The sequence below is a fragment of the Lissotriton vulgaris genome, chromosome 8, assembly GCF_964263255.1.
Source record: "Lissotriton vulgaris chromosome 8, aLisVul1.2, whole genome shotgun sequence".
In the NCBI taxonomy this organism is placed as follows: Eukaryota; Metazoa; Chordata; class Amphibia; order Caudata; family Salamandridae; genus Lissotriton; species Lissotriton vulgaris.
In genome coordinates, this window is record NC_141696.1 from 1,134,522,383 (window position 1) to 1,134,550,247 (window position 27,865).

The window sequence follows — 27,865 nt, forward strand, 5'->3', positions numbered from 1 at the left end:
GAGCTCTCCAACCCCAGCGCCGGAAACAATGACATCACTCCCTCACAAGACCTCTGCGACTCACTCGCCTCGTTCTTCCACAGCAAGATCGCAGACATACACAACAGCTTCGGCGCACAGACCATGCACCCAACAACCGACCCGACGCCCCCCACCACCACCCTCTGCGCCTGGACCCCGGTCAGCACCGAAGATACCATCCACACGATGAACACCATCCACTCCAGATCACCAACCGACCCATGCCCCCACCACGTCTTCAACAAGGCCGACTCCGTCATCGCACCCCAACTCCGGGACATCATCAACTGCTCCTTCAACACTGCCACCTTCCCGGAGAGCTGGAAGCATGCTGAACTCAGAGCCCTCCTGAAGAAACCATCAGCAGACCGCACCGACCTCAAGAACTACCGCCCCATCTCGCTCCTCCCGTTTCTTGTCAAAGTCATCGAGAAGACCGTCAACAGACAGCTTGCCGCCTTCCTCGAGACGAACGGCTCCCTTGACCACTCACAGTCCGGCTTCCGAGCCAACCACAGCACTGAGACCGCCCTCATCGCAGCCACTGACGACATCCGAGTCCTCCTCGACAACGGGGAAACAGTGGCCCTCATCCTCCTGGACCTCTCCCCAGCGTTAGATACTGTCTGCCACTGCACCCTAGTGCAGCGCCTCAGCAACATCGGAATCCAAGAGAAGGCACTAGAGTGGATCATCTCGTTCCTCGCCGGAAGAACTCAGACAGTCCGCCTCCCCCCGTACAGATCCGAGGCCACCGAAGTCATCTGCAGCATACCACAAGGATCATCACTCAGCCCCACCCTCTTCAACGTCTACATGAGCCCCCTCCCAGCCATCGCACGCCAACACAACCTCAACATCATCTCCTACGCCGACGACACCCAGCTGATCCTCTCCCTCACCACCGCCAGAACCAACCTACACGAAGGGATGAAAGACGTAGCCGAGTGGATGATGAACATCCGCCTGAAACTGAACTCAGACAAGACGGAAGTCCTCATCCTTGGATCATCACCCTCTGCCTGGGATGACTCCTGGTGGCCCCCTGCCCTGGGCAGCGCACCCAAACCAACGGACCACACACGCAACCTGGGCTTCATCCTGGACTCCTCCCTCTCGATGACCAGACAAGTCAACGCCGTCTCATCTTCATGTTTCAACATCCTACGCATGCTCCGAAAGATCTTCCGATGGATCCCCACCGAAACCAGGAAGACGGTCACCCAGGCACTCGTCACCAGGAGACTGGACTACTGAAACACCCTCTACACCGGAACCACAGCCAAACTGCGGAAAAGACTCCAACGCATCCAGAACGCCTCCACACGACTCATCCTGGACATCCCCCGACACAGCCACATCTCCGGACACCTGAGAGACCTGCACTGGCTCCCCATCAGCAAGAGAATCACGTTCTGACTCCTCACCCACGCACACAAGGCCCTCCACGACCTGGGCCCCAGGTACCTCAACAACCGCCTGACCTTCTACACTCCCACCCGCCAGCTACGATCGACCAGCCATGCCCTCGCTGCCGTTCCACGCATTCGAAGACCCACCATGGGAGGAGATCCTTCTCCTACCTGGCAGCCAAGACTTGGAACTCCCTCCCCATCCACCTCCGTCTGACCCAAGACCACCTCTCCCTCAGGACACAACTCAAGACCTGGCTGTTCGAGCAGTAGCGGACCACTCTCCCCAAGCGCCTTGAGACCCTCCTGGTGAGTAGCGCGCTATACAAATTTCTTGATTGATTGATTGATTGATCCCCCGGGGCATGGCCAAATGTTTCACATATTTTTATGGAGGGGGGCTGCATATCCCCCTCCTCAGGCCACTTAAGGCCCCGGGGACCCCATTCCACAGGGCCGGCCATTCTTTTATTTATTTTTTATTTTTATTTTTTATGGGGAGGGGGCCAGGTGGCCCCCCTCCCGGGCCACTTGTAGCCCTGGGGACCCCATCCCCCGGAGCTGTCCCTCTTGATTGGGGACCGTGGGAGGGCCCCAATCCCCCCACGGTCCCGCCGGCTCCCTGCCTCCTGCGGGAGCCGACATTGCTTTTCCACATGGGGAGCAGCTAATATGCTGCTCCCCATATGGAAAAGCAATCTGATTTGCTTCATTGAAGCTAGAGCAATTTGCAATGGCAGGGTGCGTGCTGCAAGGCTCCCGCCCTGCCACTGCAAACAGCAGTGTCCCTTGGTGGGCACCCGGGACACTGCAGGAGCTGGCCCTGGGCGGTGGTGGTCCCCAGGGCCTGTACAAGGCTCCAGGAAGGGGGCCGCGCAACCCCCCTCCCACATTTGTGAAAAGCCCCGGAGGGTGGTGGTCCCCGGGGCTGGGGAGCCCTCAGAGCAGCCCCAAACCCCATTTTAAGTAACCCCGGGGGTGGTGGTCCCCGGAGCTGTGGGGGCTCGAGAGCCCCCCACCCAATTTTAATAAGCCCCAGGGGGTGGTGGTCCCCGGGGCTGGGGGGGCCTGAGATCCCCGTACATAATTTAAAAAAGGCCCGCGGGTGGCGGTCCCCAGAGCTGGGGGGCCTCAGAGCCCCCCACACCTTTTTTTAAGTAGCTCCAGGAGGTGGCGGTCCTCATGCTGGGGGGCCCGAGAGCCCCCCCACCAAATTTTAATAAGCCCCAGGGGGTGGTGGTCCCCGGGGCTGGGGGACCTGAGACCCCCATAAATAATTTAAAAAAGCCCGGGGAGTGGCAGTCCCCTGAGCTGGGGGGGGTCTCAGAGCCCCCCCACACCCTATTTTAAGTAGCCCCAGAGGGTGGTGGTCCCCGGGGCTGGGGGGCCTGAGAGCCCCCCCAGCCATTATTAATAAGCCTGAGAGCCCCCCGGTACATAATGTAAAAATCTCTAGGGGTGGCGGTCCCCAAGCCTAAGGGGCCCCTCTGGGCCCCCCTTTACATAAAAACCATTGCCCCGGGATTTGGCCCCCCGGTGATTAAATACTAATGAACGGAATTTTTTTTATCAGCAATTTGGGTGGATCCTGCGCGCATCCTCCCGTTTAAAAAAAACTTGTTTTGCAACTTTTTGGGGGTGGTTTCTTATACCTCGGTTCTACCAAGGCACAAGATGGCTGCCAACACTTCCTGATTTGGAGTGTTGACAGCCAATTAAAATACAGCTCGTGCACGGCTGGGTGTGCGTAGGCTGCGCTTAGGGTACGCGGACCCTCCGAGGTCATAGATATATATATATACTTTTAAATGTCATTTTCTCAGGAACTACTGAACGGATTTACACCATATTTAGCTAAAAGCACGAGTCTGAACTAAAGACTACCTCTTTGCCAAATTTGGTGTAATTCTGTGCAGCAGTTCGGGCTGTAGCTTCGGCTAAGGTCCTATGGTAAATTGCATGGGAAAAATGCGTTTTGGGACCCCCATTTTTCCTCGGCCCCTGCTTGACAAATCACCTTGAAGCTTTCAGGATAGGAGCGGACTGGAGCTGACCGTAAGTTTTGAAAATTTCGCGAAGATTCGTCAATCGGCGCCAAAGTTATTCCAAATAGAATGTTGCGGATTTCCTATGGAAAATAGGTCCTAACTATATCTACCTACTGGCGACTGCCAGTAGGTAATATATATATATATTATACATATATATATATATATATATATATATATATATATATGTATATATATACATATATATATATATATATATATATATATATATATATATATATATATATATATATATATATATATATATATATATGTACGAGAATTCGTCACCAGCCAAGGCAGCCGCCTCAGCCCAACACTCCAACGCTGACGAAAGAACGGACCCAGCTTTCAGTGCTTTAACCTTTGTGTTTTATTTCAGCAAGCCTGCCGCCGCCATATATATATATATATATATATGAGCAAGGCACCTTAGTGCCGAAACGTCATGAAGCCGACAAGCAAATAAAACATTTTTGAACACTGCAAAAATCTGGTCCGTGCACTGTATTCCTGGTGCATGCTGAGGCGAGTCGCAATCGCGCAGGAAATTTTGGTTTGGAATATATATATATATATATATATCGCCACACACTCCCAAACTGTAGCGTTCGGAAAGAAACGGCAAGCACTCCGATGTCGTGATCTTTAGATTAGTTTATTTTCCAAACCCCCCAGCACCCCCGACAGACGCGTTTCGCTCAAGGCTTCGTCAGTGTCGTTAGTGTACAAACAAATTCACCATTTTAAGCAGTCCGCCCTTCTAGTTCATAGACATAGATGATGGTACAGAATTCATTTTGTGGCGGCCATCTTGTAGTGTGTTTATACAAGGCAATTTATACTGTTCAAAAATGGCGACAAGTAAAGTGCTTAGTGCAAAAATTCAAAACAACTTTTGACATTAATAAAAATTATCGTGACTCGCACATATTTACACTTTTTACATATTTGATACCCGGTATTGCCATTTACAAGATTACAGTTATTCATTGTATTATTTTGGGGTGTATCCCCAGTTCCATATTGCAATTTATGTGTGCAGATCAGTTTTATACAGATGGTATGTTATTGAACCCAAAGCCAACTATATACAAATCTACAATATATACATACATGGAGCTAGGCCAGTTTTTGCTTGGCAGATTAGTTGTGATTAAGCCCTGTATGGGTTTGTGATCTGCCACACATAGATGGCATAATTCACCGGTATCTTTTAATGTTATTGTTATCAAATCTGCATGGCGTTAAAGGGAGCGAAAGACATATCTTAGGTGTACCTTTGATAATCTCTCGTTCTGAAAAACTAAAAAATCTGTTAGAACAACATTACAAAACTCCTTGAGCAAAATGTGAATAGGAATATACTGTAGCCTTGTAAATATGTCTTTTGCTCCCTTTAACGCCATGCAGATTTGATAACAAAAACATTAAAAGATACCGGTGAATTATGCCATCTATGTAAAAAGTGTAAATATGTGCCAGTCACGATAATTTTTGTGAATGTCAAACGTTGTTTTGAATTTTTGCACTAAGCACTTTACTTGTCGCCATTTTTGAACAGTATAAATTGCCTTGTATAAACACACTACAAGATGGCCGCCACAAAATGAATTCTGTACCATCATCTATGTCTATGAACTAGAAGGGCGGACTGTTTAAAATGGTGAATTTGTTTGTACACTAGCGACACTGACGAAGCCTTGAGCGAAACGCGTCTGTCGGGGGTGCTGGGGGGTTTGGAAAATAAACTAATCGAAAGATCACGACATCGGAGTGCTTGCCGTTTCTTTCCGAACGCTACAGTTTGGGAGTGTGTGGCGATACCTTAAGCGCCTCACCAGCGATACATATCTTGTGATCAAGGTCCTTTGGGGACTGAAAAGCGTACTGGCGGCAAATAAACCAGCCTTCTAAGCACCAACTTTTGGATCCGTGTCTGCTTATGTCTTGTAAGATGAAGACGGAGAAAAGCGGCGACTTTCATATATATATATATATCTGCAAATACCTCGCAGCAGCGCTCCTTACAAAGAGACTCGAGGCAAGGACCAACTTTTTCTCAGCATTCTTTTATTCAGCCATTAGGTAGTATGTCATGACGCGTTTCGGCCGTCCCAGCGGCCTTGGTCACATGGCGATACAGATTGCTTTTGCCCATTTAAAGTGATAACGTGCAGTCACATGTCAAAAAATGATGGACATAGATAAAATACTATATGTATAAATACATTTGCCTGTACTTTCTCATAGTGCCAATACAGAAGTGAATTAATAACTGTATAAATACATAAATAAATCACGTTTTGCAAAATGTATCAAAAGATTAAAGATATACATGTATAATGCAACTTCAATTTGTTGTGCGAAGAGTACTATCAGTTTAACAAAAAAATGTGTATAACTGCATAAATGCCTATAACTCTTCAAGATGGTGATGAGAAAAAATATACCATGTAGTCCATCAAATCTACTAGCAAGTGTTGTGCGAAAAAAGTGTTCACCCGTGTGTATTAGATTATAATACAAAAATATACTATTAATCACTGCTATTTAATGATAGTAGTGAAAAAAAGATCCAAAAAAAAGGAAAATTAATTTTATCTATAAGGACCTTTTAAAAGAAAAAAGGAGAAATGAATTCATGACAGAAATTGTACCAGCCAAATAAGGCTCGGAAGAAGAGAATGTAGTGCCTTAACTTTCTTCCGGTACCATTATTTCATTCATATCTTCTGCCTTGTTATTGCACCTGTATTTAAAGTGACTTCGTGTCAAATGGAAAAAATAAATATAATTTCTTCCTCTAAAGTGACATCGTGCAGTCAAAGTGCAAATACAGCTAAAGTGGCTGGTGCTGGAGGTTATACAGTACTGAGGTAGAGGGGAAGGGAAGTCTGAACCCTATTAAAATAGAGCTTTACTTCCATATTCAAGACAAGATATTATCATACATCATCAATGTTGCACATATAGAGAAAATCACACCATAAAAACAATCTAAAAAAGAGGGAATCGGTGACATGACTAAAATCAACTATCACATCAAAAATCAGGATAAAAGACAATACCCTAATATTTAAAACGACGGCTAAAATCAATCAATTCATATATTTACACACACCGAAATTTTGTACACTCAATATATAAATTATACATAGTATATTACAATATAAACATAAATATGTAAACAAAGTGCACGGTGCGGACCAACTCCTTTTATAGTTTGGATTATGGTTGTATCATGGTGTTAACTATATGGCTAAAGAGTAACATTATCATGAAGTGGTCATAGGTATGTGTGGAGGTCCTCTGTAGTGTTAAGACCTCCCGGCCACTTTGAGTTAAACTCCAAAATATATTTGGTCTCGAGCCTGCGCATACACGCCTCCCTGTCGCCTCCTCTTCTGGTAAGCGGTACGGACTCTATGGCGAAATATTTGAGACACTGAGGCTTACTATTGTGACACGCCTCAAAGTGTCTGGCCACTGGATAGCGCTGGTCCTTGTTTACAATGGTGCGCAGATGTTGTAGAATACGCTTATGAATTTGCAGTTTGCTGCTGCCAATATATTTGAGTTTGCAGTCGCACTCTAGAATATACACACAGTATTCCGTTCTACAGGTTAGGTGTTGTTTTATTTCCCTTGTAGTTCTAGGGATTACTGTTGTATATTTTTTGGTGTTGACACCATGTTGGCAGGCTTTACATGCCAGGCATTTATAGAAGCCCCTGCTGGTCGGTCTCCAAGGCTCCTTACCTACGTAGTCTTGACTATTTTTAGAGAGGATGGAGCCCATACTAAGACTTTTACGAAAAGTAATAGATGGATTAGGGGGCATCACATCGCCAATCATGGGATCATCTTTTACAAAGTGCCAGTTTCTCCTGACGATACTCCTAAGTTCTTTCTCCTGTTTGGAGTAGGTCAGAATGAGTCTAACTTCATTGATGTTATCACTTTGTTTCACTCTCTCAGTCAACAAATCACCTCTTTCTTTGACCCTAGATTTCTTTATAGCAGTGTTCACTATCTTAGCAGTGTAGCCCCTATCTACAAATCTTTGAAAACTTTCCTGTTGTTTGACAATCATGTCTTCATAATTGCTGCAAATACGGCGGATGGGTAGCATCTCGCCGTAGGGTATTGATTTGATTAGATGTTGGGGATGAGCACTCGTGGCATGTAAAAGAGTGTTACCTGCCGTCGGTTTTCTAAAAAGAGTACTGGTAATGACATTATTACATATAAAAACCTGTACATCTAAAAATGCCACCGATTCCCTGCTTACATCAGAGGTAAAATGCAGATTAAGATCATTGTCATTGATGTCATGTATGAAATTTAAAACACTTTCCTCGGAACCACGCCATACAATAAATAAGTCATCAATAAATCTGAGCCAACAAGTGATGTTAGTGGTGCAATATTCTTCAAATTTGCGCAGGAGGACCAGTTCCTCCCACCACCCCATAAAGAGGCACGCATAACTAGGGGAGAAACTGGCCCCCATTGCTACACCTTGGACTTGTTGGTACATTTGACCGTTAAAAATGAAGAAGTTATTGTTGAGGCAGAATTTTAGCATTTCTAAAAGCATTTTGGTGTGTTGGGCCAGTTCCATGGGCCTGCGGCTAAGATAATACTCACATGCCCGCAGGCCATCCTTGTGCTTTATACATGTGTATAATGAACTGACGTCTAACGTTACCAACAACAGGTCGGGGCTCCATGCTACATCCTCCAACTTTCGCAAAAAGTCACTAGAGTCTTGTACATATGACTTTAAAGACTTCATGTGTGGCTGCAAAAAGTAGTCAATGTACCTTGAAAGGTTTTCCAAGGGGCCACCACACGCTGCGATTATGGGTCTGCCTGGAGGTTTGGAGATACTCTTATGGACTTTTGGTATGAAATAAATATATGGAGTGAGTGGATGATCTTTTTTGACGTACTTAAACTCATCTCCACTTAACATACCAAGGCCCTTCCATGCCACCAGGTTCTTAGATAAGGCCTCCAACATTCCCCTGTATTTCTGGGGGGTGCTCTTAGAATAACATTGTGGGTCATCTAATTGCCTATGTGCCTCCTCCAGGTACTCCGTAGCTGGCCATAAAACAATGTTCCCGCCTTTGTCTGAATTTCGAACAATAACTTCAGCATTTTTCAATTTGATGGATAATTGATTTATTTTTCTCTCCTGGTTCGTGAATTGACGCTTATTCTTGTCAATCTTTAAGGCCATCTTTTTCACTTGTTGCACCACAACATCGCTAAATGAGTCAAGACCATCACGTGCCGCCAGGGGAATGTATTTGGACTTGGGCTTAAATGGGGTAATCGGTTTCCTTTGACCACTGGATGCCACTATCTCCTGTGTCCCCAGAGTCTCATCAATCCCCAGCTGGCACATGTCACGATACAGGTTTAGGTCACTGACTGCCAATTCAGAGGTGCTAGTTGTAGATCTTGTTGGGGCATTTTCTGTGCTGGCTGTCTTATTAAGGAATTGTTTTTTCAATTTTAATTTCCTTATGAATCTGTATATGTCTGCCCTCGTGGTAGTATACGAAAAGTTGGACTCAGGACAAAAGCTTAAGCCTAAGCTTAGAAGTTGCTCTTCTGCAGCTGATAGTTGTATTGGGCTGAGGTTAATTATAGATTTGGCTTGTTTCTTCTTGCTGGATTGATCTCCATCACAGCTCACAGTTATTGAAGAATCCATAATGTTGTCTTTGACTAGGCCTGGGGTTTCTTGCTCCTTCCCCGTCCCCGACCTCGTCCCCGCTTGGTTGGCTCGCCTTTGTTTGGCTGCTTTTCTTCTGCCCCTCCTGCGTTGTGACTTGGTTGGGACAATTTTCCCTGGAAGTGCGATCTTAGGGTTGCCTTTCTGCCATCTTTCAAGACCGCCAACTCTTCCCCCATCGTCAAAACAACATTGCCTCTTGCCCCTTCATTGTCTGAGCCGCTTTCTGCAGCCGAGCTGTATGTAGAGATTTCCTCAGATTCTGCCGGCACTGTCCCTGCACTGGCTGCTCCTCTCTTATTTGCTGTGGCTTTTCTTAGGTTATCGTATCGACGTGCAAATGTGAATATTTGGCCATTCGCGTAGTCGTCCCGATCTCTTTTGCATTTATATATTTTTCTTGTTTTGATTTTTTCTTCCTCCTTTGAAAGTCTAGTTAACATTTCACTCCTCATTTTAGTAGTCTGCGGGTTTTCCTTCTCACCCTACAGTGCTTTTATTTTCTCCTCAAGAATATCTATCTTGGTTTGAAGTTCCTCACCATCAATTTCAGCAAACCTCACTAAGATCTGCATTAATTTCCGTGAGGATTCAAGGTTGCACTGACCCCATTCCTCCATCATTAAGGGGTTGGGGTTTTCATAGCTGGGGGCCAGCATGATGCGAAGTCCTCTGGGGACTCTCCCAACATCCAGATATCTCTTGAGGGAGCGAGCTTCCCACCATTTAGACTGTTCGTTTCTTTTCAGCTTTTCCAATTCCCTGAACAAGTCTCTGGCGGTACTCGTTGCAGCTCCCTCAGGCCCCCCTACCCCGACTTCCTTCTCAGCAGTCACCTCCTGCTCAATATCGTCTGAAAACATTGCTTGTGCAGCGAGCTCACGGGCCCTCCGTACATCGCCTGACATCTTCTAGCTAATGGCAATTACTTAGTAAGTGCTGAATAACGTGTTAAGCAAACCGCTTTACTTGCGCTTCAATAGTCAATGTCAGCAACAGCTGACTCTAGCGGTAACCCACGTACCTCCACACTCCGAGTGTCACCGTATATGCTTTTATCCTCTACGTGCCTCTGGCTGTTCCTTCCAGGACGCAAGGACGCAGGTCGGGACCAGCTGCCTGTTTTGTAGATCGGCGCCGCACGGCGCCACAAAGCACGATGATCCCCCAACTGCGCCCGCTCTGATACAGCCTCACAGCGTGGGATCTCTTTAGCGTTAGCGTATATATATACACATATATCAAAACAATACCCTTTCAGGCATAGAGTGGCGCATAAATTATGCAAAAAATAAGAAGTGAACTCTGGGTGGTTCTCAGGTTTAGGTGGAAAGCAGCTCCTGCATAGAGCACTCTCAACACTGGCGACACTCTAGATCTGCTCACCTCAATGGTCTGCTTTTCTATCAAAATTTTTAAGCACAGTAGTAGCACAGTGCCATCCATGCCGAGATAGAAAGGGACAAAGTATTTTTCCATTTCTACAGCAAAGTCATTAAGCATAGGACTAGCACAGTGCTGTCCACCTCGAGCTGTAAAATGACAAAAGCCATTTACCACTCCAGGCACAGTATTGCAGCTTTGAATTGATAAAATACCATCCAAACCAACCTAAAATGAGTAAAAGCAACCCCTGATACAGTGTTTCGCTCTACTAAGAGCTCTTCAGAGAGGTATAGCTTTGTCCAGACACAAGGGAGAACCAAGTCAAAACAATACCCTTTCAGGCATAGCAAGACACAAAAAGTATGCATTTTATTTGCATTAATATAATATGCATTTCATTTCAATGCAATTTTGAATTAATCTCAGTTGTTTTTTTGTGTTTGTGTGTTGTAATGGTGGTATACTCTACCTTCATTTAAAAATGATACATTCCTCTCTCCCCCGGATTGGGGTTGAATGGCTGCTGGTTTAGAGCCAGGATAGGCTAATTTAATTGCTATATCTTCAAATGATCTGTTAGGACCACTCTTTTCACACTGTATCCAGGTCCTACGGCCCAGTGGGTTACCCCATTGTTATGTAGTGGTCTCTCCACTTCAAAGGCATGCCTCTAGAACCCTCTCCCCTCTTCAAATGCGCAACTGGGCTAAAATTCTGGTCCTCAAACACCACCTCTTCAGTACACTTCCGGACCTTTGGATACTCTGCTGGGGAAAAGGGCTACTGTGTTGCTGAAAGGACTGTCACTCTGCTGGACTACTGCTCTGAAGGACTGCTGCCCTACTTTCATGACCTGCTGCCTGCTGCCCTCTTGCCTGGGTGACAAGAACTGGACCAGCATCTCTTGAACCCAGAACCCAGAGTGACTTCAAGGTCTAGTTGACTGGCTTCCTGATCTGAAGCCTCAGGGACACAGCAGTCTTTCAACATCCTTGCACCTGCACCTGGACTCTGCCATCTATGAGTTTATCCTGCCAAGTGGTGCTACCACTGGCCTGGCCCCTTGGAAGTGGGCTTAAGGGTCTCAGCCAACCCTATGTGGATCCAGTGAAACTGACACATCTCCTCTGCTGTGGGCTTAAACCTGAGGAGAACTGACACATGGCTTCTGGTGCATGGATTGGACCCATTGCAAAGACCTGCATTGCTGCCGCAGCCCATCAGAAGCACCACTGCGTGACACATCGTTTGTCCTTTGTGCAGGCCCTTGCATCCCTTATCAACAGTAACTTTGACGGCGGTGCCGGACTCTGCATCTCAGTCTGGCAGCTCTTTGGATCTGACGCATCATCTCGATTGCATGTTGCATCCTCCACTCCATACTTCGGATCACAAAACTCTTTGATGGATACATGCCCTTGCAACGCAGTCTCAAAGCCTCTCGGAACCGATGCATCACTTTTGCTGTACGACACATCTTTGGTGCGGATCCTTGCAACAATCCTCAAACCAGCATTTAAGGTACTCTGTTCAGCTGGCCTAAAGGGTCCCTGTAGCCGGCCCACGCTCCATCACAGTTGGTCTGAACTGAGGACTTTGTGCTGGTCCAATGCGACCCGATCTCAACAGTTGGCGATTTCTGCTTTTTGACGCTATTGTCACTAAATATTTAAAATTGCATATTTCCTAATCTACTGGTTTGACTGTTGTTGTTTTGTTCTTTTTTTATTTATTAAAGCAAGTTCTATTTTTCTTATTTGGTGTGTAATCCTTTTCTGTGATGTATTTACTTTATTACTGTTTTAAGTGTTGTACTCACACTTTACACATTGCCTCTAAACTAAGCCCAACTGCTCTTTGCCAAGCTACCAGAGGGTTGAGTGCAGATTCATTTAGGGTTGGCTTGTGCCTCAACCTGCCAAGGATTGTGGGTGTTGCTGGACCAGGGCTTACACCTCAGTCAACCAACAACCCAATCAATTACACACAAATGGAGAGTTTCCACTAGTGTTACTCGTCCTCTAGGAACATAAGGAATCTCTTTTTTGGTGCTCGGGCTGCAGGCGGTCTCAAATTGTTTCTGTACCCCTGGGTTCCCACTTCCCAGCTTTTCAGAAGTGATTTGCAACTTTCCCCTTGTCAGAGCTTTGGGTCTTTAAGGAGTATTCTTCCTAAAACTTGTTACTCCTCTCCTCGCCATGGTGGGCGGCTTGCCCACCTTCTTGCGATCAACTCCCTGGGATCTTCTGGAAACCCTTATGTGTACCCACACATCAGCTGTCCTTTCAAGCTTTCTGGGGTCATTTCATAACTACTTTGCACATTATGCATAAGTCTTAAATATGCTATAAACTTTTTAAAAATATGCATCTCTCTAGATAGTACTTATTATCCTTAACCAAACCCAGATAAAAACGATGCAGATCACATAAGTACTATTCACATTATGCAAGTGTCACGGTACCACAGTAAAGGCATGAAGGTGTAAATATTGGGAAAGTCAAAGTCAGCATGAATAATGATCAATTCATGTATAAAAATGAAATTGATTCTTTCTCGACGAAGTCACCTTTATGAACTCCACTTCAACCCCAACTCAGAAATAAATAGTTAGGCAGGCGCTGAGACCCAGGCCTGAGTTCACTGATTGACACTGATTGAGCTATCAATCAGGTGTTTGTTAAGCGCGACTAGTCACCTGTCAAGGGTCTCAAGGCACTGGGGGGAGAGGGGTAGCAGGTTCCAGTCCATCAAGGAGGGGGTCTATCGAAGAGCCAGGTCTTGAGGTTTCTTGGAAAGATGGGGAGCGATGTTGCCTGTCTGAGGTGGAGTGGAAGAACGTTCGAGGATCTGGCCGTGAGGAGGGAGAAAGAGCAGCCTCCCAATCTGGTCTTTCTGGTGCCGGGTACCACGGCGTTAGGAGAGCTGGGCTGATCGTAGGGTCCTCTGGAGTGCGTGGGATTTGAGTCGGTTTTTCAGGTATGCTTGTCTGGTGCTGTGGAGGGCCTTGTGAGCGTGGGTGAGCATCTTGAAGGTGACTCTAGCTTTGATGGGGGAGCCAGTGGAGTGTGCGCAGGTCCTGGGAGATGTGGCAGTGTCTTGGCAGGTTGAGGACCAGTATTGCAGCGGCGTTTTGGATGTTCTGTACCTTGCAGGTGAGGTTTTTTGTTTTTGTTTTGTTTATTCAGGCATAGAGTGCATTGCCGTAGTCGAGTCTGCTGGTGACCTTGGCATGAGTGACAGTCTTTCTGTGTTTGAGGGGGATCCATTTGAAGGTCTTACGTAGGAGCCAGACGGTGTGAAAGCAGGAGGATGAGATGATCTGGCGGTCCATTTTGAGCTCTGAGTCCAGGATGATTCCCAGGTTGAATGCGTGGTCCGTGGGGGTGGGCAGGCTTCGAGGGTGGGGGGCCACCAGATGCCGTTCCAGGCATCAGGGTTTGGGCCCATGATGAGTACTTCAGTTTTGTCGGTGTTTAGATGTAGGCAGCTGTTTTTCATCCATTTTGCAACGGTTTCCATTCCTTCTAGAAAGTTGTGTCTGGTGGTGTTGTATTCATTGGATAGGGAGAGGATGAGTTGGGTGTCATCTACATATGTCTAAATGTTGAGTCCGTAGGTTCTGACGATGGGGGCGAGCGGAGCCATGTAGACGTTGAAGAGCTTAGAGCTGAGGGAGGACCCCTGGGGGACTCGGCAGGTGGTAGGTGTAGGGTCCAAGAGGAAAGGTTCTGCGTTCTGCCGGAGAGGCAGGAGTGGATCCAGTCGAGGGCCTTGTCTTGGATCCCAGTGTCATGGAGTCTGTGTATTAGTGTGCGGTGAGAGGTCGAAGAGGATGAGGGCTGCTGTTTCTCTTTTGTCCAATTGGGTGCAGATGTCGTCTGTTGCGGTGAGGAGGGCGGTTTCCGTACTGTGTTTTTTTCTGGAGCCGGATTGGGAAGAGTCGAGGATGTTGTGCTCTTCGATGAATGTGGTGAGTGGGATGTTGATGGCTTTCTTGATGACTTTCACTGGGAACGTGAGCAGGGAGATGGGTCTGTAGTTTTTGAGGTCGGTGGGGTCCACAGAGGGTTTATTCAGGAAGGGATTGATCTCGGCGGGGAGCGAGGCGGTTGCCAGGGAGGGGTTGATGGTGTTGCAGAGCATGGGTGCGATGGTGTCGGCGGCTCTGTTGAAAATGTGGTGGGGGTAGGGGCCCATGGGGGCTTCCGAGTGGATTGCCTTCATCGTCTTCAGTGTGTCTTCAGTGGTGAGAGCTGTCCAGCTGTCGATTACTGGCTTCAGGGTGTCAGGGTTGTTGGTGAGGGTTCAGTGTGTTGGTTGTCTTCATTGAAGTTGTTGTAGATGCTCTTGATTTTGTGATGGAAAAAGGTGCTGAATTTGTTGCAGAAGTCTTATGAGGGAAGGATGTCGGCGGACTCGCTGGTGGGTTCGGCGAACTCCTTGATGATGGTTAAGAGTTCTTTGCTGTTGTGTACATGAGTGGAGATTGTGTCTTCATTAGTTTTTTTCCTCGTTTTTCTGATGAGTTGGTGGTGGGCGTTTGTGGCGGCTCTGAAGTTAATGTGGGCTTCTGTGGATTTGGTGTTTCTCCAGGTCTTTTCGAGGTGGCGGCAAGTGCGTCTGTACTCTCGAAGTTCGGTGGTAAACCATCTAGCTTTCTTGGCGTTGGTATTGTTTTTCTTGAGAGGGGCTATGGTGTTGCTGCTGTCGGAGATCCATCTGTGCAGGGTTCGGGCTGCGGTGTTGGGGGTCATTGTTTTCCACGATGGTTGGGGTGGAGTTGCAGAGTGATGAGGTTAGCTGGTCATCGGTGATTCTGGTTGTTTCTTCGGGGGAGCAGGTGCTGGTGTCTGTGGATGGTGGCTATTTTGAAGGTGAAGTGGACGCATCTATGGTCACTCCATGGGAGTTTGGTGTTGTGGCTGAAGGTGATGGAGTTTCCTGTTGTGAAGAGGGGGTCGAGGGTGTGTCCTGCTGAGTGTGTGGATTTGGTCACGATCTGGCGGAGTCCAATGTTGTGGAGGTTGTCCAGGAGGGATGTGGTGCTGCGGTCCAGTTGGTTGTTGAGGTGAAAGTTGAGGTCTCCCAGTAGGGTGTAGTTGTTGGTTGCGATGGCATTCGGGGAGATAATGTCCGTGATGGAGTTGGCCAAAAGTCCGCGGGATCCAGGGGGTCAGTAGATGAGGGTTCTTCGGAGGGTGGCGGTAGGGCTGGCTAGCATCTTGAAGTGAAGGTGTTCCATCAGGTCTGTGGGCTCATCGGGGAGTGTGTTCAGGCGGAGGGTGGATTTGTGGACGATGGCGGGTGGGGCGGTCCTTCCTGGAGATCATGTATCCTTGGAGAATGGCGAAAATATAATAAGCATTATGGGAAAAATCCAATAAGCGGAACCAGAGATATGAATTTGTAAAAACTCAGGAGAAAAATCTCCAAGAAAAAGTAAAGCGCAAATTAGTAATCACTGTTCACGGGTCACCAGGACCCATGCCCATCATGGAGTGAGATTCAGCATCGCCAAGCAGATTCATCCCGATCAAAGATTTTACCTTAGTATTTAGTGTCACGAAATAGAAATCAAAATCCTTCAGCAGGGCAAGGTTGCAGACTGAATCTGAGGAAGTCTTCTCAAAACTGGATACTGTTGAATGAGGTTGCAAAAGCCTTACACACTTGTCACAGATTGTTGGAGAAGTCCAATAAGACACAGTTAAGGTTCCTGGGTCCCCAGTGACAGATCTTAGGGGCGAAAAGTCACCACAGCAGAGGCCACTAGCAGTGTCCAATCCAGGACCAGTTTCAACTGGTAAATGTAAATGTATTTTAGCTTATATAGCACACAGCTACCCGCAGTGGGTTTCCCGGCGCTTGCTTAGGGAACCCGTCCTGGTATTCCCCTGTGAGATAGCCCCGGCAGGGTATCCACAAGGTGAAAGCCAGGCACCCCGCCGCGAGGGGCCGTTGTGGAGATTAAGCAAGCTATTGCCCAGAGTCGCAGAGTGTGAACCCGTGAGTCGAGAAGGCACCGGAGCGAGAATTATCGAGTCCGTGGAATTTTTAGCCCAAGACCCGCCGAGGCGGGGAATTGAACCCTGGTCTAGGGCCGATCTCAGCTTCCGGGTCTGCCGCCTCTAACTCCTGAGCCACACTTCTCCACTGGTCACTTTGCTGATGGGTAGGTCACTTGGCTGATGGGGAGGCAACTGGTCACATTAGGGCACCATAGAACTTTAGGAAAAAAGACTCTCCCAGTCTATGACCCTTGGAGTGCCCTTCTTTGTATTGTGTGCAACTGGAAACAAGCCCAGCCTTTCAGGTCTCCTCACAGTCCTCAGACAGCAGGCGCAGACCTTCTTCTGTTCTTTCACAGGCCCAGAGAGGTATCTGAGGAGCAGGTGGTGAGGTGCAGTGTTGTACAAATTCAGTAGCCAGTCAGTGAGGGGGTGAATCCATGGAACCTCTTAACTAATAGGGAAAAAGTGTCCAGGGAACCCCTACTCACCTTTGCACCCCACACAAGTACTTCACTACAAATTGGCCCAGAATGCATTATTCTAGGGGGCATCCAAGACGTCATAGGCATTCTGCCTGTGAGCATATGTGCTTGGTGTGTTTAGGAAAATTAGCATTCCCCTCCTCGTAGGCAAAACCAAATTGGTTCTGGGAAAATCTTTACTCTCACTTGGCTGATGTCCAACTGACTACATAGGGCCTATTGAGATAAGGCTTCCCCTTCGTAAGGTCTCCCCTTCCCTAAACTATGAACGGGTAGGCTACACCTCTTTCCCTTTCAAGTTAATGTAATTCATAGAACCTCCCTACTGCCCTCCCTGATCTGATATCTATTATAATCCCTAGACCCACCCCATTCTGTAAAAAGGCCTAAGCACATGTTTCTCCTCTGGGTGCAGTTGTTACACTCATTAAGGTTAACCACTGGCAGCGCAGCTACTGTCAGGCTAATGCTAATTAGACTCCAGCAACACCAGGTAGGGAAAATGTAACCTTCTAAAGGTTACATTGTATAAATATTTATAAAAAATCTAGCTTCACAATTGAATTGAAGTTCTAATAAATAGTCCCAAACCTGAGGTAGCAAATTCAATACATTAATTTGCACTCTAGTTTTTCTCGTAATGCAGTCAAGTCCTTCAACAGTGAAAATAGCTTTTGGGAAACTATCACTGCAGTGAGACGGCAGGATTACATTTCTATATGCCTGGCTTTGAAATACCATGCACTATACCTTTAGGGCTACCAGGCGTATGCGGTGGTAGCTTATTAATAATTACAAATATTGTTTTCCCCTCTCAAAATTTTAACTGGTCAAATTGCAGGTTTAAACTACAGCAGTTGAACTACATTGGTAGGCCTGAAGACAAGTTTTCCGTGCCATGCTAGTGGATGACAGGACAATAAGTGCTACAGTCAGCAGGTGATATTTAACTTTCCATGCCATGGGTGTAGTTTCTAAATCGTATGCCATGACCTTACAGGAGAGGTTAATATACCCAATAAGGGATTACACAATTCTTACATGGTTTAGGATCAGAGAACATACACAAGGTAGCACCCCAGGGTGCACAGTTTAAAATCCAGCAATAAAAGTTAACGAACAAATGAGCAGAAACCTAGCAAAAAAGGAGCATTTTCTCAAAGATGGGTTGTTAGCACTTGAGATGCCATGCTTTCTGCAATGTTACTAATTACCAGTCAGTGGAAAGCCACCCAGTTTGACATAGGGTCTAACACCAAATCTCGGCTAATATTTTTTAGTAGTTTCTTGGTCATTTTAATATTGCCATATATCGCCATAATTTGTTCTGTGAAAGGCAAAGGCAAGTCACTACAAAACTCCTTGGAAGGTATTATTGTGCTGTTGATGCACTCTGATTTCATGAATGACTCTAGTGTGTTGAAAGATTCCAATGCTGTGTCCTGAGAATACAAAATGGAGTTACTTGAATATTAGATTTTGGTTTTCATATTGATTTCTGGTAAGTATCTGTTGTTTATAACTAGCTAAATCATTTCCATTATTGCTGGCTCTCCATTTCCTTTTTGTTTTCCTTACTAGAAGTCTCTCTTTTAAAAAAAATACATGTACACCACTTATTTGTAACTTTATGAACGTGGCTTTTATTAGACTTCAAGCATAGTTCTTCATTGAATAGCTTTAGAAACTCTTTATTACCCATCCCATGCGCCATAGCAGAGTGTCAGCTAAATTTGTTCTTTAATATCAGTTCAATTCTATTTTAGGTTTTGTCCATATCATTCTTCCCCCAGACTTGTTTCAGTCTAGTCAAAGAGGCATGCCGGTGAGATGTGGTAATATCCCATAGTACTGAGAAATTAAGTGATTATAGGTCCACGTGAGGGTCAATTAAAATTTTATCCTATTTAGACCTTCAGGGGTCTAAATTTGATGGAAAGAAGGTCCCTTAACACGTGTGACTGAAAGCATGTGCTGGGTCGCCTGCTTATCAATCTCATATATCATGAATATGCATTCTGGCCTCCTCACAGCTACATGAACAATCAGGTTATGCACCTCATTCCAAGACTGCTCGTCTAACTTTGGTAGACAATAAATCAACAGAAAATAAAAGAATTTTTTTGCTTATGGGGATGATATAAACGTCAATGCTTCAAAATTAATATTGGTCTAGAGTCTAAAAAAAGGGCAATATCATCCGCATATAGTTTTATATTTGTCATTCCTAAAATTGGGGCGGTGTCAGCTTTAATATTCCTAATGGCGATCGCTAGAGGTTCAATAAAAAGTGCAAATAAAATTGGCGACAAGGGGCAGCCTTGTCGTGTGCCTCTAGTGACCTCACAGGACCCAATGTTGGTATTATTGATGATAATTTGTGCCCTAGAATTCGTGTACAAGTGTCGTAAAAGAGAGATAAAAGCATTCGGGAAGTTAAAACTATGTAAAACTGCAAACAGACAATCCCAGGAGACTAGATCGAAGGCTTTCTCCGCATCTAAAAACCAAATTTGAGCCTTCACCTTGTTAGTTTTAAAATAGTCTAGCGCCTCCAGTAAAAATGTAGTGTTGGATTGGAGATGCCTGCCTGCAATAAAACCGCACTGATCATAAGCTATTAGTGATCCTATTAGTTTATTTAATCGGTTTGCTAAAAGTTTAGTAAAAATTTTATAATCTGTGTTCAGAAGGCTAATCGGTCGATAAGAATTTATATTTTCCTTGTCCTTTCCCTTTTTTAAAATACTGACCACCACCGCTGTGTGAAAAGAGTCCGGTGGGGGACCACCATGAAGTAAATTATTAATTAAATCCAAGAATTCTTTACGCAATATTCCCCCAAATTTTTTAAAGAATTCAATGGGAAGGCCATCCTCACCATTGGCTTTGCCATTGGGGAGAGACTCTATCACTTCATCTAGTTCTGATAATGTAAAATCCTGTGTGAGGTAGTTCTTGCCCTCAGTATCCATTTTAGGTATTTCCAGTGGCTGAAGAAAATCTGTGATAGATTCAGGTGTAGTCCCTGCAGTTGCTTGATATATCCCCTCATAATGTTTTAAAAACAGCTCACCAATGGCAGTGGTGGTCTTAACTTGATTTTTAGTGATGGGGTCAGTTAACTGATCTATTCTGTTTCGAGCCTGCTTTTCTTTAGATTGCCAGGCCAGAAGCTTTCCTGTGTACTCACTCTCCTCATACATTTTTTGTGCCTGAAAATTACTATTTGTCTCACCTAGTTCATAATAAAATTCCTTCATCTTACGCTTCGCCTCATGGAGATTGTGGCTGGAAATCTGGGATCTAACCCTATAATGCTCTTGGGTAGCCTGTGACAGTTCAGTTTGAAGTTTGATTTTCTCCTCCCGTTTTGCCTTTAGTTTGGGGATCTCTTTAGATGTAATTATTCCACGTAGAGTAGCTTTAAATGCATCCCAGATTATGTTTAAAGGACCTGTACCTCTATTCTGTGAAAAAAATAGCTCGATCTTTTCATTAATATCAGTGCACCATTGTTGGTCAAGGAGGTTGAGTTTGTTAAAAAACCATCTATTTATAGATCTTGCTTCATAATTCCCCAGTTTAACCTCCATGCAAAGAGCCGCATGATCCGAAAAGGCATTGGGTAGGTAAGCGTAATTATATAACTCTAGATCGTGGGAGGACAAGAAAAAATCCAGCCTTGACGCAGAGTTATATTTTGCTGAATGGCATGTGTACTCACGCTTGTTGGGATTCAAATTACGCCAATGGTCAATAACATCAAGATCTATCTTGCAGCTTTGAACAGCTAAGGAGACTTGAGGTTTATTCTGTCAACGGTCTTTCTTGGAGGAGTCCAATCGAGGGTTTTGTAATAGGTTAAAATCACCCCCCCAAATTATTGGTCCAGAAAGGCCGGTTAATGCCTGCTTAACCTGTAAAATAGGTTGTGGGTCGTCCAGAATAGGTGCGTAAATTGTGGCAAAGATAATGTTGACATAATTTAATTTACCGTGTGCGACTGCCCATCTGCCTCTAGGATCTATGTACGATCCTTCAAGGTTAAAAACTACATGTCTTCCTATTAGAATGGAAACTCCTCTCTGGGCCAACCCTGCAGGAGCAGATATGTTATAGCCCGTCCAGTTTTTAAAGAGTTTAACTGATTCTGCCTGATCTTTGTGATGGGTTTCCTGCAAATAGATGACATCAGGTGTTAGATTTTTTAGCCAGCATTCAATAGCGTTCCTTTTACGAACGTTATTCAGCCCATTAACATTTAATGAAATAAATTTCACCATGTCATTGATGTTCAAAATATTGAATGTAGCCCTCAATTAAAGTGCACGAGTGCAGAATGAGCAAATATGCAAACAGCAGCCACAACATGAAAAACTGAGAAATATTACAAATATATAACAATGAAAAAACAAAAGTAGCTGATATTCATAGAAAAAATCATAAGAAATCTAAAGTTCAATGTGCAAATATGCAAGCGAGCAGCAAAAATGTAAAGTGCTATCTGAGGAGACCCATCATTCATTACACAAGACATGAAGATAAAAAAAGATAGCAGCTCGGTTTTGAAAATTTAGATATTCAAGACATTGGACGTGGCCCCTAGCTGAAGTGCAAGTATGCAGAATGAACAAACATATAAGCAACAGCAGCAGGATAGATAAATGATAACTAATAAAAATATTTAACAATAAAGAGCAATAACAGGAAAAGTTCATAGAGATTTTCATAAAAATCTGAGTTTCCATGTGCAAATATGCAAGCTAGCGGCAAAAGTGTAGAGTGATGTATGGGGAGACATGCCATTCATTGTACTGGACATGAAGATAGATGTACAATAGAGTACCCTTGTCTGTGCAAAATATGCAAATAAGCAGCCAAACAATTCCCACAAAAAAAAATAGAAAAATTAGCAATAAGTTTAAGACACCTCCCAGTGCAAAATGGGCAACTATATTTATATGGTCTTGTCAATTTATCGTTATCCATAAATGAGCCAAAGTGACATGTGCTAGAGATCAATGAATAACCTTCATACCGTAGTCATAAGAGTGTGAAAAAACATATTGCATTTGAACTCTCTTTTTTTCCCCATGCGACACCCCCCTTCACCCCCCTTCCCTCCCCCCCTGAGTGGACGGAGACCCCAGAGTCCCACTTCCGTCCTACTTTCTTGTCTCTTCCTTTTGGATGCCATCTCTTTGCATCCTTGTGTGCTTCCTGTTTCCGAGAAGTATCCGCCGTGCATTAGTGATTAGTGATAAATTCAGCAGAGTACATCAACTTGATTTATAATCCCCCAAGGCCGTCAAGTAGTGTCTGGGCTTCGTGTAGGGTCGTGAATATAAAGAATTTTCCTTTAACCAAAACTTTAAGTTTTGATTGCTGCACTATCATGGCCTGGGCTCCCTTGCTCTTAAAGAGGTCTATGAGCTTCACAAAGTCTCTGCGTCTGTGTGCAGATGCAGCCGACATATCGCCAAAAATCCTGAAATTATTCACCCCCTCTGCATTGAAAGTTCTTTTAGAAAATGCGGTATTTAGGATTTTTTCTTTAACCCTAAAGTCTGCAAAGTTGAGGAGGATTGTGCGGGGGAATTTTGAATTATTGGGTTTATGTGCAGGAACTCTGTGCGCCCTTGTTATAGTCAAGTCACCTTGTAGTTCAGGGATAGCTTTTTTTAATAATGAATCTGACCAGCTAATTACATCCTTGTTTTCAAGGCCCTCTGGTATGCCTACTAATCGTAGATTCAATCTCCTATTGTAATTCTCAAGGTCCTGGAGCTTTTCCTCTAGATGTGTTTTCTCTCTGTTGGCCTCTGTAAGATTTTTCTGAATTGTAGACAGTGAGTCCTCAAGAGATGATATTCGAACTTCGGCTTCGGAGACCCTCAGAGGAATGTTCCCAAGGCACTCTTCCATCTTCGTAAGCCTGCTGTGCAGAAGTGAGATTTCCTGAGCCTGAGACAATTTGAAATCTCTTAGTTCCTGGAGAATCGTAACTAGGATATCTTCCATCTTATTTGCTTTTGTAGCACTCGAGAACGCGCAAGACATCATCCTGGGAGGTCAGGGAATTCTCTAAACTTAGGGCTTGGTTTGGAGCTGTCGTAGTTTGCTTATTGCCTGGGGCTAGACTAGAGTTCGCACTTGTGGTTGGCGACGACAGGGGGTGCAAGAGAGGGACCACATCCAAGGCGGAAACCGTTGGTGAAGGCAACGCTGCTACTCCTTCCAGCCTTGCTGCCCCTGCGATGTTTAGCACCGGAGTCTTCTGTGGCGACTTTTGCGTTGTGGGGCTGCCTGCTCTCCCTGCCGTGTTGGAGGACACCCGTTCTGAAGTGACTCTTGTATCCCCTTGTTCTCTCTCCCCTCGTGAAGGAGTGCTTGAAAGTTGACCCTGCTGCAAAAGGGGCTTTGAGAAGAGAGGGTATTGTTTGGGGGTAGCTCGACTCTCAGGGCGCAAAGAAGGGGACGTATTAGCGGCCTTAACCGGTTGGTCCACATTGACAACGTTTCCCCCCCCTGGACCGTTTTTGTACCCTTATCTCTGCCATCCTCCTCCCCCTTGTCCCCCTTGTCGCTGGCAGTGTGCAAGCTCAATTCTGCTGACAGTTCCGACAGAGTCAGGCTCTCTGCCTCTTCATCCTCTTCGCCCTCCTCTTGTTCATTGTCCCAGTTGATATCATTATCTTCCTCCATCTGTTTCCTTAATACATTATACTTATTTTTTCTACTTTGATCATTGAGTTCCATTACTTTCTGTTGTAAAGCTTCTTTTTGTTGCTTTTTCCTTCTGCTTTTTCTCTCCCCCCTTGTAATTGATGGAGAGCTAATCGGAGTAGGGAGTTTCGCTTCCTTTCCCAGCTCTGGCTTGAGCTGTTTGCCCCTCGCTCTTGCCGCCATCAGGATTCGTAGTTCGCAAATGTGTGTGTTTTTTTTTTTTAAGGCGCACCTGTCTTTGCTCCGGGGAATTAGAAAATTTTGAACAGGAGGATTTTCTTAATTTAACAGTGAGTCAGTGAATAGCTCCCCTCAAAGCAGATGTAAATGTGTAGCAAAATCACAATGGTACAGAAGCCAGCCTATCTCCTTTGCTCTCCTTACGCCATCAAAAGATCAAAGACAGCAGCGTGCAGGTTAATGAAAGATTGCAGGGGGGGTGTGGTACAAACAAAGTGAAGCACGAGCTGGGAGAAGCCCTGTCCAGCCCTGTCCAGCGCGCCTTACCTCGCAGAACAGATCAGACCAACGGTCTCCCCCGACTCCCGGTACCTCCCCGTTCACTTGCGGGACCCCAGCGTTCTTTTGCTGCTCTGGCTCACTTCCAATCGCTTCCAAATGCTGAACAAGTTATATTGCGCTGGTTGAGGTCACTGAAGTCAATTGAAGATTCTAAAAATCTTCTCTGACTTTCAAAAGCTAGGGGGCTATAAAATAATGTAAACAAAACAGAAATTATTCTACTTAACTGCACTACAGACACTTTAGCTCCTGAATTCAGGCAGATATACAACACGGATCCAAAGAGTTATCTTGGTATATTTATATCGGATAACCTAGACGACCTTTACTTATTAAATTTTCTACCTTTATTAAAAAAGGTGGGTTCACTCTTAGATCGTTGGAATCTACTACCCCTGTCTCTTATAGGGCGGGCATCGCTAATTCGAATGTCGATATTACCCCTTTTTAATTTCCTTTTCAGTGCGATTCCCTGCGCAATCCAGGCCTCATATTTTAAAAAAATAGAAGCTCTGATTTCCTCTTTCCTATGGGCAAAAAAATCCCCTAGACTTGCACTGAGCACTTTATATTTATCTTCCACACAAGGAGGGCTGTCCCTCCCAAATATCAAAGAATATTATTTTGCGTCTTTTGCACATTACACCCATAGGTTTTTTTTTTCTCTAGATTGTCATGAGACAGACAATTTTTTTATGAAAAGGATGTTGCTGGAATTGAAAATCTATGATCCGGTCAGAACCACGAAAGACCCCAAAAAAGTACGATATAAAACTTTGCAGTGGATTTTTAAGGTCAAAACTCAGTTTTTTAAATTTTATGATTTACCCAATGTGAGTAATAAGACAAATTTAATGAATTTTAGCCTGGGAGAAGCAGGACATATGGATAAAAATATAATAACTCTTTGGAAGCAAAATGGTTTTGAAAAAATTGAAGACTTCCTACTGGGAAATAGGTGGAAATCCTGGGATGAAATTTACGGCCAGTTAATTCACTCGCACACAATTCTGAACTGGTCATTTATTACGATAAATCCAAAACTCAGGGAACTCAATATAGGAAATTTATCCCACAAAGTAAATATTTCCATTTCCCTTAATAACAAAACACAAAAGAAAATGAGTATCTGGATTAAAATATTAACAGAAAGTAAGGACCAGAACTTTTACAACAAGATAATTGAACGATGGAAAAAAAGGGAAGATATTATAATTAATCAACAGGTATGGGACAAAATAAACAAATTCAATAAAGCCATCTTTCGAGGAGCAAACTTTAAACGTATGCAATTTTACAATAAATGGTTAATATATAGAACCCCGTCCTTTTTACATAATATCTTCCCCCTAGTAGCCGATAAATGCTTTCGATGTGAAGAAAAAGGCACTTGGAAACACATTATCTGGGAGTGTCCAAAAATCCAGGTTTTATGGAAGGAAATAGAAAAATATCTTTCAATCGTCCTTAAAACAAATATTATATTTAACGACCTAATTCCCCTCCTAGGCTGCTCTCCTGTCCACACCCAATATGATGAGCCCCTTTTCACAGCTTCTCTAATAGCTAAATCCCTTATATTACAGTCCTGGGGAACAGATTCTGTCCCATCCTTCCAGGCATGGAAGGCAAAATTACAGCGAATCCAGGGTAGGGAGAAAAAATATGCCCTTAGATCAGGGGCTCTCAAAAAATATGATAAATATTGGAGTGTGTTCGAAGTTTAGATTTCTCTTGTTATTACTTAACCTGATTTATGCTTTATTGAAATTATTTATTAGTCTATCACGACGGTTCTACCTCCGCACGCTGCACTTTAGAACTTAGCTTTGGAATACTAAATGTGAAAATGTTTATTATATATGTATGCTATGTACTTTTTCAATTCTAAACAAAATCTTTTGGTTATTCGAACGAGTTTACTAACTGTCTGCTCTTACACAACTTTGCACTTTATAACTTAAATGTTAAAACAACAATTTGTATGAATGCTTTCCAGTATTTTCCTTCCTCGTACTATATTAATTGAATTTCAATTGTATTGTATTGCTATATTTGAACTCTCAATAAAAAAAAATAAAAAAAATTAATATTGGTCACTAGCACTAGTAGTACAGTTTCACCCATCTATACGGAAAATGGCCCTCCTACAGATCATGCTAGGTTTGCTTGACTAATTTTGTAGACCTCAGTTATTGTGGAGAACAAATCTAGTCCCAGGGAGTCTAATAGCCAGGTCTCAGTTAAACACGGAAAGTCTCCTTTCTCCTCATTAATAAGACCATGCATCTATACGGTTGGAAGAAGTTAGACAATTAATAAGGCAGTTTTAATGGTTGCACTGTCATCCTCCCATTTCATGGGTGAGGCGATAACGATTACTCTTGCAAAAGTAGTGACTGCAGTTGGGTTTTTCATGTCAGTATTCAGATCTACCTCCTTGAGAGTTCATCCAATGTTTTTTGAGATCTCATATCTTTTAACCCTTTAAGTGCTGCCGACGGCCAACGGTCGTCAAAAGCACTACCTTGCCAGTGCTGCGCACGACCGTTGGCCGACGGGTCAGCATTCGTTATTCGAACGTTCAGCACTGGGCGCTGAACGTTCGACGTTCGGAAGGTGTTAAGAGCAAAACGTAACAACAGACTCCAAGTATTAAAATGCTTATCATTTGGAGGAGAATCATGCAGGCAGGGAGGCAGCATCCTGTGCTGACCGCACAGACTTATTATGGATGGGCACAGACAGGCTTGTCTTTGGCATTCCCTGCATCATGTGGCATTAGATTTGTGTTAGTGGGTCTGTACATATCCAGAAATATCTAAACAAATAGAGTGCTTACGCCTAAGATGGTTGATGGTACCCAATGTAGTGCACAAGGAAATGATACACTCTTTCCCCTCAGCCACCAACAGTGATAGCAGACCATAGAGCTGCATCTGTGAAAATATCGGTCAACACCCCTAAGGTCGTATCACATCATTAAACCTATTGTAAAAATAGTCTCTGAATGCCTGAAAAAGAAATAATAAGATCTCAGTGCAAATTGCCAACAGCTTAACAAATAATTAATAAACAGTTGCGACCAGCAAACTGAGCCAATTCTTCCTTAGCACCAGCTGTCTTTCTTGTTCCCTGCTCTAGCACTCTCCATCAGTGAGCCGTTTGGAAAATCAGTTCCTCGCTAACACTGATCCATTGACAGTGTATCCATTAATGTGTATTTTAGGTGATGTGAAGAAACTTTCAGGACCATTCCCAGCCTTTTCAGCGGATCTGCACATTTGTCCTGACATTAGGGACCTAGTGATACAAGTTTGATTCTGGATCATTCCGCATTTATGGTTTTTATAATTATTGGCCTGATGAATATTGTAAGAATTGAAGTTTCAATGAAGAGGGAAAGAGAAGCTGTGATCCATTCGGCTTCCAATGGTTAGTACAAAAATCAAACACATCATGCTGTTACGGTACACTGAGGCGGAGAACCAAGATATAC